Source organism: Hyperolius riggenbachi, chromosome 10 (genome assembly GCF_040937935.1).
Source record: "Hyperolius riggenbachi isolate aHypRig1 chromosome 10, aHypRig1.pri, whole genome shotgun sequence".
Lineage (NCBI taxonomy): Eukaryota > Metazoa > Chordata > Amphibia > Anura > Hyperoliidae > Hyperolius > Hyperolius riggenbachi.
In genome coordinates this window covers 192727412-192743359 of record NC_090655.1, presented here as the reverse complement: position 1 = coordinate 192743359, position 15948 = coordinate 192727412, and the positions used below count along the sequence as shown (strand labels likewise).

Here is a 15948-nt window from a genome sequence, read left to right as displayed (position 1 = left end):
AGGCCCACCAATAGCACATGTTTTTCAGAAAACCACAAACATGCACAGGTGGGGTAATTAGTATCTCGGCAGAGCTGACTAACTACCTCTGTGGATTTCCACAAAACAGGCACTGTTGGTGGGCCTTGAGGACAGGGTTGGGGAACACTGGCCTAAACCGTCTGGAGAATACAGATTAGTTATGGTAGGAAGGGCAGGGTCAGTTAGTGTCTCTGATCATCCCTCAACAGTAAGCTGTGCCTCAACCACTGGCATGCAGATGGATTACCGCTTCCTCCCAGTGCTTACTTTTAATGGATCTAAGGAGGAGGAGATGGGAGAGAAGCAAAGTGACATATGGAACACCAGGAGGAAGTTGCACTCTGTCTGCTGCATGTGTTCCCACCATTTAAATGAGGCAAGGACATTAACAACCTGAAAATAAAAAAAAAATAAAAATAAAAAAAATCAGTTAATGATAACCAAATGGCCTGAGCTGTGACTGCTGAACTGGACGCCATATCCTACCTAATAAAACCCCTGTGTCTCTGCGTCCCATGTCCGTGTGTGTCTGCATCTGCGCTACTGCGCATGTACTGCAGGGACAGCCATTGTTGGGACGGGACCAGGACAGCCAGGGGGCCAGCCGGCCGGGCGTGTGCGCACATGCGTGCTGTCAGGTGGCGGCGGTGACAAACGTAGAGCCAGTTATTAGGGCGGGCTAAAGTCCCTAGTTGATAATACAGTACTCACCGTTTTACCATGTTTGCCTAAAAAAAAAAAAAAGTGACATCCTGGTTCCTCCTATTCCATTTCACATGCGCCAAGACTGCTGTGCTTCATTATCTAATCAGGACGGATTGCCGTTTCACGCCCTTCATGGACTTCCTTTATGTATGTTATAGCCTGGAGATGTGTAATAGGCTTAGAAATGGCCATGATTCAGAACTGCGACCATTATGCTAAAAATGAAAATAAAACCATTCATAGCACGACCCCACCCATTATCAGTTTATGACAGACCACTGACTGCCAAGTGTCTCTGGGATCATAATGAATAATAAAAATAGGTGTAACCAGTCCTTCCTTTCCTGTAAGTCATTAGGGATCTTTTCTGGTGACACAGCAGAATCTCTGTATGAAACCAGGCTTTGTGCTGATTTCCTTACTGCTTCTGTATTTGGTTCTTGTCACAGAACTTGCATGCACTAGCAAGTCTAAAGAACGATTCCAAATAAATGATTCTACACTTGTACATCTCACATGGACTAACAAGCAAGAACCAGCTTCTCATTTGTGACAGCACAAACTAAACAAGAAACCGCTTATTATTACCTCTGTACAGAAGTGGTTGCTCCAGAACTGCCATGGTAGTTCTGATGCTGAAACTAAACTGATGTTCACAGAATGGTCACTAGCACTAGAGGATCGGGCCGCAATCAAATAGCATGCATGAAAAAGGGGCGCTAGGAAAAAGGGGAGCCTGTTTTCTTAATAAAATCATCCTCAATGGGCTTGATTCATTAAGCTGCACTGTTAAGCAGCGCACCTTCATGTGAAGGAGCGGCTGCTAATGCATGCCTTACATAGAAGCGCTCGCTGCTATGTAAGGAGCGTGCCTTACTATACATAGTTAGTATGTATAGGAAGGCATGCTCCTATCTAAGGAAGGCACGTTCCTTACATAGCAGCGCGCGCTGCTATGGAAGGCATGCATTAGCGGCCGCACCTTCACATTAACCTCCCTGGCGGTAAGCCCGAGCTGAGCTCGGGCTATGCCGCGCAGGAGGATTTCTCAGGCTGTACTGGGGCGATTCGCCCCATTCAAAGTGCTGTGCGCGCAGCCAGCACTTTGCTAGCCGCGCGCACAGCTTGATCGCCGCCGCTTTGCGGCGATCGGCCGCACGCAGCGGCGAAAGTGGGCCCCCCCCCCGCCAGAGACCTGCGCTGCCCGGACCAATGAGTTCCGGGCAGCGCTATGGGCCGGATCGGATGTGCCTGACGTCAGCTGACGTCCATGACGTCATCCCGATCGTCGCCATGGCGACAGGAGAAGCCAAACAGGGGAACACGTTATATACGCGCTCCCCTGTTCGCTATTAGTGCCGGCGACGATCGCACTAGAGGGACGCATGCGCCCTCTAGTGGTGTTTCATGTAGCTACCACTCTGGTAGCTTTACATGAAACAAAAAATTTTTTTTTTTTAAAAAATAGGATTTTTGCCCATGTGGCAAAAACAATTAACCGCCAGGGAGGTTAAAGAGGAGCTGTCCGGCATACTATCGCAGAAAAAAACAAATCTACAAATACTTCCTCTACTTGCATATGTATTGCACTGTCCACATTTTGATTTTAGTGATTTTTTTTTATAGAAAAAGAAAAAATGAATGAAAACAGAAAATCCTTAGCATTTCCCATTTTAACTGTGGCTATTTTGAAGCCGATCCTCATCTCATTTCCTCCCTTACTCTCCTCTGCCTGATTGTGTATGCCAGTGGCATAGCTAAGGCGCTATGGGCCCCAGTGTGAGTTCCACATTGGGCCCCCCAAGCACTCTGTACATGACAAATTATATGATGCACCAAAACCGGCCAAGGAAAACTAGTGTCAGGTGCAAGAAGGGCAGGGGAACAGTTGATTAGTGATTACCACTATTCAAAGCTTCTATACAAGTGATTACTACAAGCACATGACCAATAAGGAGCTAATAATGTGGTTGGTCTTACGGGGCCCCTCTGGCCCAAGGGCCCCGATGTGGTTGCAACCACTATTGCTATGCCACTGGTGTAAGCATGAGAAATATTGGCCAGAGAGGAACAGAGGTGTGGGAGGGGAAACAGGAGGGATAAAGGCTTCAGCCAATCAGGCTGCATAGGGCTGATCGGAACAGCTGAATTCCGATTTCGTCGAAATTTCGTGTACCGCATGCGAAAACCGAGTTTCGTTTTCCGAATTTTCGTGTTCCGAGTGCATTTCTATTGAATTAAATAGTGTTAACTTCTGCGGTTAATTGTAAAGCCCCCGTACATGCTATCATTACCAAATTTGCCATGTTTATTAAGCAGATGAGTAGGAACATGGTAAAAAAAAAAATTGTGAAAAGAGCTTATAGTTTTTGAGCAAATCAATTTCAAAGTTTCATAAAAAAACTGTTTTTTAAACTGTGTAAAATGACACTGCTGCAGAACAGGTTACTGCATTCCGAGTTCTGTATACATATTGTATACATTTCATGAAAACAGACAGCGTGGGGTCCCCCCTCCCAAGCCTCCTTAACCCCTTGTCCCCTATGCAGGCTGGGATAGCCAGGATGCGGAGTCCCGGCCACGTGGGGCTTCGCACCCTGAACTATACCAGCCCGCGTGGTCCATGGTATGGGGGGGCTCTGGAGGAGAGGGGCGGCCAACCTCCCCCTCTCCCCCAGAGCCCTTGTCCAATCCATGGACAAGGGGCTCTTCCCCACCTCCGGTGCCCCAGGAGGTGGGGGCCGTCGACGTCCTGGGGGTTCATGGTGCCATCCGGGGTTCCCCTTTAACAAGCAGACCCCGGAAGTCGCCCCCTCCCCAGGAGAAATGAGTATAGGGGTACACGGTACCCCTTACCCATTTCAGCAGAGTTAAAAAAAGAAATAAAAACACGACAACGTTCTAAATCAACCAGGGATACTTACCTTGGGATAATCTCACGCCAGTAGCCTCAGGAGTGGTCCCACGCCAGTATCCTCTTAGGACATCTCACCACCCTCCCACACTGACGAACTCCCACAGGGATCCCCCAGCAGCCATTTTGTTTATAACACTGTTTGACGAAAATTCTTGTTTTAGCAAACAATTTTCGTGTTTCTAGCTTACGCAATACAGATTGCAGAGGCTGTCTACAGCCATTCATCCCCAGTAGTTCTGCAGGATCGGCAGGTGCGCGGGACCTCTTAAGAGGATAGAGGGGGGCACAGCGTAGGAAGGTGGGAAAGTGGGCACAGAGCGGCAGGGATGGGGGGGAAGCCTCCGCTCCCTCACCTAGGGCCCCCCTTGCGCACTCCCCCACCTCCAGAATTCCAGCCAGCCAGCGGAACGGCTTACCGAGAGTGATAGCTCTGTGTGCCGCTGGTCTGGTATTCTGCACTGACACTGTCCAATCACGCTCTCGCAATACTTCCTGTGAGAGCGTAATTGGACAATGCAATGCAGGAGACCAGACCAGCAGCGGCACACAGAGCTCTTCTCTCGGTAAGTGATTCCCGCTCGCTGCCACTGCTGGCTGCAGTTTTGGAGGGGGAGCACGGAAGGGGGACCCTAGGTGAGGGAGGGGGGAAGGCTTCCACCCCTCCCAGCCACTCTGTGCCCACTGCCCCCCCCCCTTCCAGCATGGGGGCCCCCACTAACTGGTGACCTGCCTACCTAAACTGGGGACACCTATATACCTGCCTACCTAAACTTGGAAACTTGGCAGCGAGCGGGAATCACTTACCGAGAGAAGAGCTCTGTGTGCCGCTGCTGGTCTGGTCTCCTGCATTGCATTGTCCAATTACGCTCTCACAGGAAGTACTGTGAGAGCGTGATTGAACTTGGACAATGTCAGTGCAGAATACCAGACCAGCGGCACACAGAGCTGTCGCTCTCGGTAAGCCGTTCCGCTGGCTGGCTGGAATTCTGGAGGTGGGGGGGGGGGGGGGGGGAGTGCGCAAGGGGGGGCCCTAGGTGAGGGAGCGGAGGCTTCCCCCCTCCTCGCCGCTCTGTGCCCACTTTCCCACCTTCCTGTGCTGTGCCCCCCTCTATCCTCTTAGGAGGTCCCACGCACCTGCCGATCCTGCAGAACTCCTGAGGATGAATGGCTGTAGACAGCCTCTGCAATCTGTATTGCATAAGCTAGAAACACGAAAATTGTTTGCTAAAACAAGAATTTTCGGCAAACAGTGTCAAACAAAATGGCTGCTGGGGAATCCCCGTTCCTCGGAGGCCACCTCAGTGTCAGAATACGCGTTATTTCACATGAATGGGTGGGTCCAGGGGATTAGGGCACCTCCTGCTCTGGTCACCTGGACCCACCATCTATGTGAAAAATCACTGGTTTCGCCACTCTAGTGTGGCCTCCAGCGATCGGGGATTTCCCAGTGGCCATTTTGATTGCATCACTGTTTGCCGAAATTTCTTGTTTTAAAAGGCAAAATTTTCGTGTTCTCAGCCTCTGCTATACAGATGCAGAGGCTGACTGTGACCATTCAGTGGTGGGAGTTCGTCAGTATGGGAGACTGGTGAGATGTCCTAAGAGGATACTGGCGTGGGACCACTCCTGAGGTTACTGGCGTGAGATTATCCCAAGGTAAGTATCCCCGGTTAATTTAGAACAATAAAGGACTTTTTTCGTTGTCGTGTTTTTATTTCTTTTTTTTAACTCTGCTGAAATGGGTAAGGGGTACCGTGTACCCCTATACTCATTTCTCCTGGGGAGGGGGCGGCTTCCGGGGTCCGCTTGTTAAAGGGGAACCCAGAAAGGCACCATGAACCCCCCAGGACGTCGGCGGCCCCCACCTCCTCCTGGGGCACCGGAGGTGGGGAAGAGCCCCTTGTCCATGAATTGGACAAGGGCTCTGGGGGACAGGGGGAGGTTGGCTGCCCCTCTCCTCCAGAGCCCCCCCATACCATGGACCACGCGGGCTGGTATAGCTCAGGGTGCGAAGCCCCACGTGGCCGGGACTCCGCATTCTGGCTATAACAGCCTGCATAGGGGACAAGGGGTTAAGGAGGCTTGGGAGGGGGGACCCCACGCTGTCTGTTTTCATGAAATGTATACAATATGTATACAGAACTCGGAATGCAGTAACCTGTTCTGCAGCAGTGTCATTTTACACAGTTTAAAAAACATTTTTCCTATGAAACTTTAAAATCGATTTTTTCAAAAACTATAAGGTCTTTTCACAATTTTTTTTTTACCATGTTCCTACTCATCTGCTTAACATACATGCCAAATTTGGTGATAGCATGTAAGGGGGCTTTACAATTAACCATGGAATTTAGCACTATTGACTTCAATGTAAACGCAAATTCGGTACTCGGAATTGCCGAACTTTTGGGTTTCGAGAGCTTACTCAGAACTGCCAAATTCCGATGGCAAACTCGAAATTCGGAATCCGAGAGCTCAGCCCTATTAGTTAAGTCTGAGCGGAAGTAGAGAAGCAAAAAAACAACCCAGCATGTCGTGCAACTTTCTTATTTGATACACAAAATTTGGTACACAAAAGGGTCAGGTAAGCTGGGGAATGATCATTTATCAACAAGAAAAGTAATTTTAACTTTTCGATTGCCCGGTTAGCATCTTTATTACTTGTTTACCAGATAAAAATAAAGAATAGATTTTTGATTTTATGCCCGACAGTTACACTTTAAGGTGTGCTGCTTTAGCAGTGTGGCTTAATGAATCAAGGCCAATATCTACTGATATTCTTCATTGTTAAAGTGTAGATAGATGGATGGATGGATGGATGGATGGATGGATAATTTTTTTTACTGCAAAGTTTTTATTGAGGACCAAAAGCATGTCACAAAGCAAATAGTTATAACAGTATATGGGATATAAGGAATGAGGCATGGCGCAGTTTAAGAAAACACATCAAAGAGCCTGCCAAGTTTCCTACATAACAAGCCCTCAAGTTTTAACAGTTTTAATCATAAGAAGAAAAAACTAAGTGCTGGTGGCATATTGGTATATATTTATGATAATTTTACTACAACTTAACCTAGCCCTACTCTCACACAGAACCCTCCTCTCTACTGATGCCTAACCCTAAAAAAACCCTTCCTGATGACTAACCCTAAAACCCACTTTCCTAACCTTATTATATAGTGTTCAAAACTGTAAAATTTCAAACAATAATTTGTAACAACACTTTAAAAATGTCTAAAACCATATTACAATTTTCAAAACTACGAAAATGTTAAAAAACTAGACCATTGTAATTTTGATTACGATAAATTATTGTGCACGCAACCAATATTTGCATTAACGCCTACGAGGCACCCAAACCCTCCACTAGCTGCTGGGCACCAAATTTCCTGCTTCCATCAAATAGACTTCTTCACAGCAGAATCCCTTTCATATGATCAGCAGTATGACTGGAGTAGTGATTACAGTGTTATACTGTATAATAAGAATCATCCTCACCATGCTCTCTGGTTTAAAAAAAAATGGCCTTGCCTGCTAAGCGATGTCCTCCAAATTAAAAAGGTTTATGACATACTGTACTTCCAACTTTGAGATAAAGAAGTGGGAGTCCTTTAAGCAGAAATGGATTGAGATGAAATTGGGCTTTAAATGTGGTTACTTAAAACTACTATTTAAATAAAGTTATTTTCACACCTGAAGGTGAAAGTAATAAAATACAGCAGGTACAGGAAAAATCTGCATTAGCCACAGTGAGAATTCTGATCCAAAAACACCATAACATAAGTACATATGTACTTTTAGGGAGGATGTGCGCATGATAGCCAACTAGACAGCTGTTCTTTAGAGAGTATTACAGTGCAGGTATCAAATAGCACTTTTCCAAAGATGTCAACCCCTACAGCTATTTGGCCTAAAACTGCAATGCCAGATTGCATGTGTGGTTCAAGTCGAGGAAGAAAAAAACCCAACAGATAAGGATCAGATCATTATTTCTTGAAAGACTGGGTTATACGCTCGGAGGCCACTTTTTAACAGAGCAACTGAAAACACTAACAAGCTATGTGAATATTTGGATGAATTATATTGGCAAACGACAACATTTTCTGCCATGTATCTTTATTATCAGTTGTTAGTCTTAATTGCCTGCACTGTTTTTTATTTTTATGTCTTTTTGCAACATATGGATATCTACAAGGAACTGGCTCCCAGCAGGGAATATCCAGTAGAGAACAATATACTAATTTGCCACTCATAGTTTAGCAGCAGTCTTATTGGAGGAATTGCAAACAGACGTTGAGGGGCAGTTGTACAGTTTTTGTCAATGGCATAGTTAAAGGACCTCTGTTGCGAAAATCTTAACATTTAAAATACATGTAAACATACACAAAGAAGAAGTATGTTTCTTCCAGAGTAAAATGAGCCATAAAGTACTTTTCTCCTATGTTGCTGTCACTTACAGTAAGTGGTAGAAATCTGACATTACCGACAGATTTTGGACTAGCCCATCTTCTCATGGGGGTTCTCAGGGTTTTCTTTATTTGTAAAAGCACTTAGTGAATGGCAGTTGCTCCGTCCAACTGCCAAAAAAGTATACAGTAAGCAGGGAGGCTGGCCAGCATCTTTGTATAAATCCTTTTCAGGGCATGTCTTTATAAAGAATAAAGGCCATGCTGAGAATCCCCCATGAAGAGATGGACTAACCCAAAACCTGTCAGTAATGTCTGATTTCTACTACCTACTGTAAGTGACAGCAACATAGGAGAAAAGTAATGTATGGCCCATTTTATTCTGGAAGAAATGTACTTCTTATTTGTATGTGTTTTAAGATTCGCGACAGTTCCTCATTAAGAGCTTGGGGCCCCAGTCATACAAGCCCCCCCCCCCCCTAAAGCATTCTATACATAACTTATGTGGCACAACAAAACCTGCCACGGACAGCCACAAAATGAGAGGTGTGAAGTAGAGGAGGGGATTGGTTTGTTACCATTATTCAAAACATATATACAGTAAAAGTGATCATTACCAGCATAGCATCATTGAAGAGCTAATACTGCAGTTGAGGGAGGGCCCCTCTGGTCCAAGGGCCCCGGTGTGGTCACAACCTCTGCATCCCCTATTGCTATGCCAGTGGTTTTCATCTGACATGGTGCCAAATGACTTGTGCTAATGCAAAAAGATGCTGCTTTGTTAGACTGAACAGCAGTGCTCGCTCTTTCCATCAAATCACCATCTAGTTTGTATACGAGGCTTGAAGCAGTGTATATACAAGATCAGTGTCACCCTAATCTTTGCTCAGTCATTAGGGAAACACTTAAGTGCACGAGAGCTGTACAGACATGCATGCTCATTGAAGAGAGAAGGAAGGACGATGTGTGATGTATGAGCAAGCATCTTCCGGCCCTGTATGACCCTCTTAGATGACTTGTCTAATGTGTGTATGAGGTTTTAGGCTGAAAGAATGGTACAGCAAAGAAAAATACCTACATGTATTAATAAAAAATATGAATTTTATAATTGCCTGTCTGGGTTTATACATCACTTCTGAGCTTGATTCCATCTTTAGTCGCTTTGCTTGGTTACATCTATGGTCACTGTTGGGAGAGGCCTGACTGTATCTAGCAGGGCCAGAGCTACCATAGGTAAAAATGGTCAATTGCCCCAGAGCCTGTAGGGGCCCCCAAGGTGTCCCTCCCCATCTTAACTGTTGCTCCCCAGGGACTCTGCAGAGTCTGTTAAGTTGGGAGGTGATTGGGGGAGGGTCAGCAGCCAGCTCAGGGGCCCAGGAGGGAAATTTGGCTGCAACAAAAGGCCTCTAATGATGCTTTTTGGTTGGGGGGGGGGTCTGTTGGGGGGCCCCCAGGCTAATTTTGCCCTAGGGCCCAATTGTTACTTGAACCGGCCCTGGTATCTAGAGTGTGTGTACCAGGATGATGGGCAGCAAGGTGTGTCCCTTGATATGGTTATAGTAGCTATAGTAGGAGTTCTGCACTTGGACATGGAGGATTGCCTACACAACACTGAATAAGGAGTTCTCATTTTACAGAAATAAACTGCTCTCCTCCATGCAGGGGAAATTTGAGCTTAATGTCGTGTGGTGCACATAAGGACTGAAGAGGACGTCTGCAGGGAGCAGAAAGTAGATAAAATGCAATCTACCAAATACCAGAAATGGGAAAGATTTTACAGCAAGCAAACCACATGGATTGAGGGGAAAGTAGCCAGCTTTTGGGTTAATGTAGCTACCAGCATCTTTCTACATGCTGCTTTTTCTATCACACTATCAGAAAGTTTATCATCATCAGCACCATAACAGAAAAAGATTACCAGGATGGGAGGAGCGGAGGGTGAAGACACAGTGGGGTAGCCTGGCTAATGACTCCTGTAAGGTACGCTGGGAGATTTGGTAGATTACTTGCTTGCAAATACGGTTCTATGTTTTTTGTGCAGTGTTAGCTTACGCTTAACGGCTTTACCATTTAAGCCAAAAAAAAAAAAAAAAGCGAACTAAAAAATGTTTGTATTTTTAATTTCTAATTATTCTGATTTGTGAACTAGTTTGTGCTGCGGTGTACTATACACTGACTGGTCTGGTGCATAATAATTCATGTTTACACAAGCATTATATTAAATGCATGTAACATCGCGCCAAGGATTAGGAACAGAGTAATTGTATTCCCTATATGTTTGTCTCTTCAGTAATCCTGGCAGCTGTGCTGCTGAAGCCCTGGTATTATATTCCCCCGTCTTCTAGTAGTTTACTGTCTGCGCTGCTGTGGAGTGATTTGCTTTGATTCGTGAAATCACATGTGAACGATTGAAATGCTCCAGTGATCCCCAAGCAGTGTGAATGTAAAGGGATAGACAGCTGAGGGCAGGCCACATGCCATTTTTACTTCCTGCAGCTCCAGAATCCAAGAATTTGATTGAACAGGTTTGTGACCCGAGGGATCAAGCATATGTCTGTTTTATTGATTGCAACTGATACCCTATGCAATATAGAACACTCTTTAAAATGAGTCACTGTCAATCTGCTTCTTCCGCTGCCCTTCAGCTTCTGATGTAAGCTTATGTTCTCGGCATGTTACATCAATACATGTGATTTTACATTTCCGCGATCTTGCTTTTATACTTTGACTGAAGATTGGTAACTATATACAGTATTACTTTGGAACTGATTTAGTAAGGTTTTAAAACAGTGGAGGCCATTAGAGATTATAAATAACCCAGGAAACATGGTCTGGACTTTCTAAAACTGTCACCATTCAGAAAACTAAAGACCCAGGCCTACTCAGACATTGCCATTTTGTAACATTCTGAGTTTGTGACCCTAAAAATAATTCACATGACAAAGGCCTCAGCTCTAAAACACCCCAATTTCTATTCTATTGCTTGTCACAGTTAAATAGTACACCATATTCATAATCAGATAGCTTTTTGGGCACGCAGCAGACTGTTACCTACGAGTAGCACCAATACCTTTTTCGAGGCCATTTTTTTTTCACCAAATGTAATAGTGTCATTCTTTCTTCTCAAAGCCCCTGGCGCATTAGAACATTCAAAAAAAAAGTCACTATTCTGGAAACTAGAGACCCAGGCCTACTTTGATATTGGTATTTTGCAATATTTGGCCTTATGTGGTTTTGCTGAAATTTTACCATAACTTTTAAAATTACTTTTTTTTATGTTGGTCTGAGTTTGCCCGTACCTATGTTTTATGTGTCATGAGCCCAAGCTTTAAAAACACACCAAAAAATTTTTCGTAGCTGTGTAGAAAGAACAAGGTGCACAGGATCTTCCTTGCTGGCCCAATGAAGTGCTCAGGCTCAAAAATAGCACCTTTAGTAGACCAGAAGAGAGGACAGCAAGCCGGGCACATCCATATACAAACGCCTATTTATTCCAAAATGAATAAAAACATACAGCGGTACACAGCACATGGAAAGGGAGTAACAAGCAGTACACAGGTCGACAGCAGTTTCGCACCCTTAAAGAGGAACTCCAGTGAAAATAATTTAATATAAAAAGGTGCTTAATTTTTACAATAATTATGTATACATGATTTAGTCAGAGTTTGCTCATTGTAAAATCTTTCCTCTCCCAGATTCACATTCTGACATGTATTACATGGTGACATTGTTACTGTGGGCAGATTATGTAGCTGTTCTGGCTTTAACAGACAGCTATAAACAGCCATTTCCTGTGTGTGTCATTGTTACATTGTGGCAGTTTGCCCAGAGTACCGTACGGTACCAGAGCCTCTTGTGGGAGGGGTTTCAGCACAAAATCAGTCATACAGCGCCCCCTGATGGTCTGTTTGTGAAAATCATTATATTTTTCATGTAAAAGTGGGTATCAGCTACTGATTGGGATAAAGTTCAATTCTTGGTCGGAGTTTCTCTTTAAGTGGGGTGCTTCATCAGGACACCAAAATGTATTTTACAGTTCTTAACATATTCAGATGACTTCTCTATTTCTATTAAAAGGCAGGGAAGGATTATCCTTGGGTTTTCAGGAAAAAATTAGTACGGGTCCTATTCCAACTCTAAAATAAAACTGGATTAGTGTGAGGTAATGGGTTTGTCGATGCAGAGAGAATAAATTGAAACCCTTAAAGATGACTTTCTCATTAAATGGGCAGTAGGGGCTTTGACATATGTGGGAATTAGGATTACAGTAGATGTATGGGACCATTACTAAATTAATTACAATGCAATCGCCATGGATATTAAAGGATCATACATACATTTAACCAACCTGCCCAACAATCAGGCATGTGTAAGCATGGCAAACGACTAGAGATGTCGCTAACCTGTGGATTTTGGTTCGCGAACCTCGAACGCTACCTTGCGAAAAAGTTTGCGAACTGGCAAACTTCGCAAACCACAATAGACTTCAATGGGCAGGCGAACTTTCAGAACTACAAACACTAATTCTGGCCACAAAAGTGATGGAAAACATGTTTCAAGGGGTCGAACACCTGGAAAGGGGCATGGCGGAGTGGGATACATGCCAAAAGTCCTGGGGAAAAAAATCCAGATTTGACGCACAGCAGGGTTTTAAGGGCAGAAATCACATTGCATTGCTAAATTGGAGGCATAAAGTGCTTTAAAACATCTTGCGTTTGTATACATCAATCAGGTAGTGTAATTAGTGTACTGCTTCACACTGATAGACCAAACTCACTGTGTAACGCACCGCACACAGCCGTTTGTGTAGTGATGGCCGTGCTGGACTGGTGTGCACCATGGCAAGAGTGCAGGCGATGGCGGTTTTCACGCCCATATGGTCGGGCTAAGGTAGCTCAATTACAGAACTACAGTGACTGTCCAGCTGATTGAATTTGGCCTGTCCACAATGAAGCAACGACCTTATCTTGGGTCAGGTGCACCCCCCCCCCCCCAAACACACTCACATAGCCCCTTTACCACGGCAAGGTAACAATCACGAAGGGGAATTGACACATGTACATGCCTTTTGTTTTGTTGTTGCAGTCGCAGTGCAGCCCAAAAAATTAGGCAGGCATGTAGACGCATCAGAAAAATTATTATAGCGGCTGCTGCTAGCAGCGGCCTTAAAAATTCAGGAATCCACCTGGAGTCCTGGACCCTGTTGGTGGTGGCGGAGAGACGGCAGTCAAGCGACCTGCAGGCAGAGATGCTGTGTAGACTGACTTAGTCTTGGGGCAGGCAGCAGCAGCCGACCGGCAGGCAGAGATGCTGTGTGGGGACTGACTTAGTCTTCGGTCAGGCAGTAGCCCTCCAGGATCCATGCCTCATTCATTTTGATAATGGTGAGGTACTGAACACTTTTTGTGACCTAGGCGACTTCTCTTCTCAATGACAATGCATCCAGCTGCGTTGAAGGTCCTTTCTGACAGGACGCTTGAGGCAGGGCAAGCCAGAAGTTGGATGGCAAATTGTGACATCTCTGGCCACAGGTCAAGCCTGCACACCCAGTAGTCCAGGGGTTCATCGCTGCTCAGAGTGTCTATATCCGCATCTAAGGCCAGATAGTCAGCTACCTGCTGGTCGAGGCATTGGTGGAGTGTGAATTCGGAAGGGCTAAGGCGAGGCGTTGGACTAAAAAATGTCCGCATGTCCGACATCACCATGAGATCGTTGGAGGGTCCTTTCCTTGCCTGCGTGGACATGGGAGAAGGTTTACTGGCAGTGGTACCTTTATTGCGTTGTGCTGTGACATCACCCTTAAACGCATTGTAAAGCATAGTTGCCAGCTTGTTCTGCATGTGCTGCATCCTTTCAGCCTTCAGGTGAGTTAGTAACATCTCAGCCACTTTGAGCCTATACCGAGGGTCTAGTAGCATGGCCACCCAGTACAGCTCATTCCCCTTGAGTTTTTTTTATACGGGGGGTCCCTCAACAGGCTGGACAGCATGAAAGACGCCATCTGCACAAAGTTGGATCCAGATGTACTCTCCATGTCCTCTTGCTCTTCCTCAGTGACGTCAGGTAAGTCCTCCTCCTCCCCCCCCAGCCACAAACAATACCACGGGAACATTGAGCAGCACAAGCCCCCTATGACGCCTGCTGTGGTTCTTCTGCTGCCACCTCCTCCTCCAAAGAAACACCTTCCTCGTCATCAGAGTCTGACTTCTCTTCCCCACACGGCACTTCCTTCTCCTCCCCTCTGTGCTGCCGCAGGTGTTGAGGAAACATCTGGTTCTGATGCGAATTGATCTCACAACAATTCCTCCTGTAACTGTTCCTCTTCACGCCCCTCCACAGCTTGATCCACCACTCTACGCACGGCACACTCCAGGAACTAAGTGTACGGGATTAAGTCGCTGATGGTGCCTTCACTGCGACTCACCAGGTTGGTCACCTCCTCAAACGGCCGCATGAGCCTGCATGCATTTTGCATCAGCGTCCATTTGTTGGGCCAGAACATCCCCATCTCCTCAGATTGTGTCCTACTGAAATTGTAGGGGTACTGGGTGACGGCTTTCTCCTGTTCTAGCAGGCGAGAGAACATAAGGAGGGTCGAAATCCAGCGAGTCGGGCTATCGCAAATCAGGAGTCTCACCGGCAACTTGTTTCTCCGCCAAATCTCGACAGAGCGTGCCATGGCCGTGTAAGATCACCCGAAATGCCCACACAACTTCTTGGCCTGCTTCAGGACGTCCTCTAAGCCTGGGTACTTTGACATACATCTTTGAATGACTAGATTCAGCACATGTGCCATGCAGGGTACATGTGTCAGCTTTCCCAAATTCAACGCGGAAAGAAGATTGCTGCCGTTGTCACACACCACGTTGCCGATCTCCAGCTGGTGAGAGGTCAGCCACTGATCCACCTGTATGTTAAGAGCAGCCAGGAGAGCTAGTCCAGTGTGACTCTCCGCTTTGTGACAAGACATATTTAAGATGGCATGACCCCATCATACCTGGCATGCAGCATAGGCCCTGGGGAGGGAGTTGGGGCTGTGTAGCTGGAGAGGAGATCGCAGCACCAGTAGAGTTGAACTGCCACTCAGCCAAGGAGGAGGAGGAGGATGACGACAGCGAAGAGGATGTAGCAGGAGTAGAGGAGGTGGCAGGAGGCCTGCCTGCAAGCCGTGGAGGTGTCACAAGTTGTTCCACTGCACAGCCATGTACTCCCTGCTTGCCATCGGTCACCAGGTTGACCCAATGGGCTGTGTAAGTAATGTACCTGCTCTAACCGTGCTTGGCAGACCAGGCATCCATGGTCAGATGGACCCTTGACCCAACGCTGTGTGCCAGAGATGACACCACTTGCCACTCAACTTCACAGTACAGTTTGGGTATGGCATTTTTAGAGAAATAATTGCGGCCTGGTATCTTCCACTGCGGTATCCCAATGGCCACAAATTTATGGAAGGCCTCAGAGTCCACCAGCTGGTATGGTAACAGCTGGCGAGCTAACAGTTCCGCCAAGCCAGCTGTCCGACGCCGAGCAAGGGGGTGTCTGTGAAGGAAATATTTGAGCGGAAGCCAATTTCTGCCAGACACCTGGCTGCTGTAGGCAGAGGAGCAGGAACCACTCAAGGTCAGAGGCAGAGTGGAGGAGGGTGGCTGTGAAGGTGCAAGGGAGAAAGCGGCTGAAGATGATGCACCTGAAGGAGGAAGAGTAGAAGGAGGGTGGCTTCTCTTTTGTGTGCTGCTTTTGCTCAGGTGCCCTTCCCATTGCAGTTTGTGCCTTTTCTCCATGTGCCTTTGTAAGGCACTTGACCCTACATGGGTGTTGGGCTTTCCACAGCTCAATTTTTGGAGGCAGAGAGAACAGATGGCATTGCTCCGATTTGAGGCAGACACATTAAAAAGATGTCCA

The 15948-nt window shown here is 46.3% G+C and overlaps 1 protein-coding gene across 1 annotated transcript in view; it reads left to right on the top strand.

Moving 5' to 3' along the window:
- The window catches only part of RASGEF1A (RasGEF domain family member 1A), a 588936-nt gene that overhangs the window by 407683 nt on the left and 165305 nt on the right, over nt 1-15948 (top strand). The window lies entirely within an intron of this gene.